The 3122-nt window shown below is 34.5% G+C and overlaps 1 long non-coding RNA gene across 1 annotated transcript; it reads right to left on the bottom strand.

Moving 5' to 3' along the window:
* Nucleotides 1-425: 425 nt before the first annotated feature.
* On the bottom strand, nucleotides 426-1133 carry LOC108380115 (uncharacterized). Its single transcript, XR_001849535.1, has 2 exons — nucleotides 1006-1133; nucleotides 426-670 (listed from the first exon to the last, which is right to left on the bottom strand). It is a non-coding gene; the product is annotated as an uncharacterized LOC108380115 (long non-coding RNA).
* Between the last annotated feature and the right edge of the window lie 1989 nt (nucleotides 1134-3122).

The raw sequence follows: 3122 nt of genomic DNA, 5'->3' as shown, positions 1-3122 counted from the left end.
AAAAAAAATTAACAACTAAAAAACAAAAAAAAGTTGTTACGTTTTGGTTAGCTTTGGTAGAAAATTTTGGTAGGGAAAAAAATTTGTCTGTGGCAACACTGATTTATGCCCACTGTGCGTTCCACCTTTGCATTTTGTTTTGTGTACGATATTCGATTTATCGTCAGCAGCAGCAGCAGCAGCAACAAAGCATGCTGACAAGCGACGATGGCGGCAGCAGCTGAGGCAGCAGTGTTTGGCTACACCCCGATTGCCCTTTTACTTGGACGCGATTGACTTTTCCCCTTTAATTTATTTACGGTACATGATTTTCATGTGTGTATTCTTTTTTATGCCAGATTTCGCATAAATATGCATATGTATGTATGTTACTAATAAACATTTAACAATAGTTTATGCAACATATTTTTTTTCTGTTTCTTACCTCTTTTTGCTGCTTGTCGTTTATTCTTTCTTGTTTCGTTACGTTTTTGTGCTGCTGTTCGTTAACACATTTCCCCTGCAACATACGCAGACACTCCTTTTTAAACGCGCCTCACTTTTTTTGCTCTCACCAGATAATTAAAATTTGATTAAATAATTTCTGTATTTTTATAATAGAAAAATATTTCCCGTTTGTAAATGCATATATGTATGTATGTACACTTTGCTAGCTAATCTTTCGCTAGCTCTTTTTTTTCCCATTGAACGCTCAATTCTCTTGTTTTGCCTTGCACAATTTCTTTTCCTTTTTGGCAACGGCAATTATGCTTTTTGCAATGCGATCGCTACACACTTGATTTCTAAATTTAATCTTAACACTGAAAATTGCACAAATCAATCACAGAATGTGGCAATTTCATTAGAAAAAATGAAAGTCTAATAAAAGCTGAGAGACATCCGAGAAAACCAAAAAATATCGAGGCAATCAAAAAATTTCCGCGAACGCGTCATACAGAGCAAGCTTCGGTGTTGTTGTTTAATTTCGTTAACACTTTGCACAATTTTTCAGCTGCTAGAATTTACCATTTATTTATTCAACACTGTTTTATTCCTACTTTTACTTTGTTAAATAAAATGCTTTGCTAGCTGAACACAACAAAAGTTCTACACTTCCAATTCGGATTGACTCGACCGCAAATCTGTTCGTACAAATGCACAACAAAATCAAGTTTGCAGCAGAAAACAGTGTTGCTGTACCCTTGCTAAAGTACCTCAAATAGGGCGTTACCAAGTTACTGTATGTTGCAAGAGTTTTATTGGTTTTAAAAGCATTTAAAATGTTGAAATAATTTTAAATCAAAAGTTTTAATACTATGTTGTTTTATACAGCTTCTTGCTTAAACGCTTTAATGTCTTAATATTTTCGAAAATATTAAAATTGTGCCCTTACGGCCAAAAAAGCTGCAACACTGATATGTGCTGGTGTTGCCATAAATCACAAATATTTACGGGCGCCACCTAGTGGTGAGTAGTTCATTTGCTACGGTGGGCTGGTTTTGAACTACTCTTTGAACTGTTGAATGCCCTGGCCTAGCGAAGAGAAATGTGAATTTCCGCCCGGTAGGACTCGGTTCGATTCCTAGCCCGAGCAAGATCTTAAAAGTTGTTTCGTAATTGTGGGCGCCTCTTGAGAGGCACTGCCAGGCCTTCGACTGCATTTTTGCCTTAAAGAAAGCTTCTCCCTAAAGTCATATGTCGGCCCTAAAATCTATATAGATATAGATAGCAAAGAAGGTAAATTTATAAGAGACAACTCGTTACTTTGAAAATGTGCCGCGCCGATTTTGACCGAATCTGAAACGTTTGCAACAGGAATTCATTTCCGTTTTGACTCTGTCCGTGGCAGATTTTTTATTTTCGCCGCGAATACGGAAAACACTAGCAATCGATTATGTTGCACAAGTGGTTGGGAAAATGTATTTTACTTTAGAAAATAATTAATAGGTGTAAAATATATAGTATTTGTGCAGATATGAAAGTCCATATTAATAATAAAAAGTGTTTGTAAGTGCAAAGTGTTTGTCAACAAGTGCCGATGGTTGGCGTCTGTGGATAAAACTGATCATTATTTTAAACAAAATCAGTTTACTTTTATATAAGAACGCATTAGTTTAATAAGAAATCTATGCATTTATATATGAGTGTACTTATGTTTTGTTTTCATCTAGAAATTTACATATTTAAAGTGAGCAAAAAAAGTTATGTTTCGGGCGATTTGATGGATAAAGTGTTTTTTTGGCAGCATATTAACAAAACTAATCTTAATTATATACAAATTGCATTAGTCCAACATAAAATCAATGCATTTGTGTATAAATTTACATACGTTTTGTTTTCATCAGGCAAGAATAATTTTTTCCAATTTTTTGTTCATATTCATTCAAAAAAATAAACGCGTAAATGTGAAACATAAGTTGTCTCCGTCTTACATCTTCCGCTGAAAAGGGTTTAGAAAAAAAAGAGGAAATTTATTTTCCGGTTAAAAAATTTTGATTACCAACGCAGAATAGGTTAATGTACGATTTTGTGTTTGAAACTGTAACAACTGTAAACAAATCGTGGGCGATCGGACAATTTTTTTTTTAATTTATGACCGAAGCTGGTGAAGGCAACCTTGTTGCCAAATTACTTTAGTAATAAAACCAATTAATAATTTGAAATTTGGAAGGAGCACTGCGATTTAGAAATTTAGAGAAATAATGACTTAGATCGAGATAAGTTATTTTTGCAAACGTCCTAAGATTTTACTGCGGAGTTGCAATTTTTCATTTGACTGGCTGTGATTTCTTCAACTTTACATTGTAGAATTTTTGTGGCCCTCGCGAAGAAATTGCGCTTGTGGGCGATGAGTTTGCGGGGAGATGTAATGAGTTGGAAAAATATGCGCATGCGTTTATGAATGAAATTGTTATTGTTGCATTTTAGTCGCATATGCGTATATGTACATATTGTTACGATTATCCTTGAAACCTCGTCCGGATTTCCCAAATCTCTCGGCTCGTATCGCTGGATTGTTAAATAAATGCAATCGATGACCAAATTGTAGTACAATTACCTTTATTGTACAACAAACAATTTACAATACTCGCTAATACAGTAAAAACACTTCACAATACTTGTTAAAGCAATAACAGCGCTTA

This window comes from Rhagoletis zephyria, unplaced genomic scaffold (assembly GCF_001687245.7).
Source record: "Rhagoletis zephyria isolate East Lansing unplaced genomic scaffold, Rhagoletis_zephyria_1.1 Rzeph_scaffold_18284, whole genome shotgun sequence".
In the NCBI taxonomy this organism is placed as follows: Eukaryota; Metazoa; Arthropoda; class Insecta; order Diptera; family Tephritidae; genus Rhagoletis; species Rhagoletis zephyria.
This window is presented reverse-complemented; position numbering and strand designations above follow the sequence as displayed.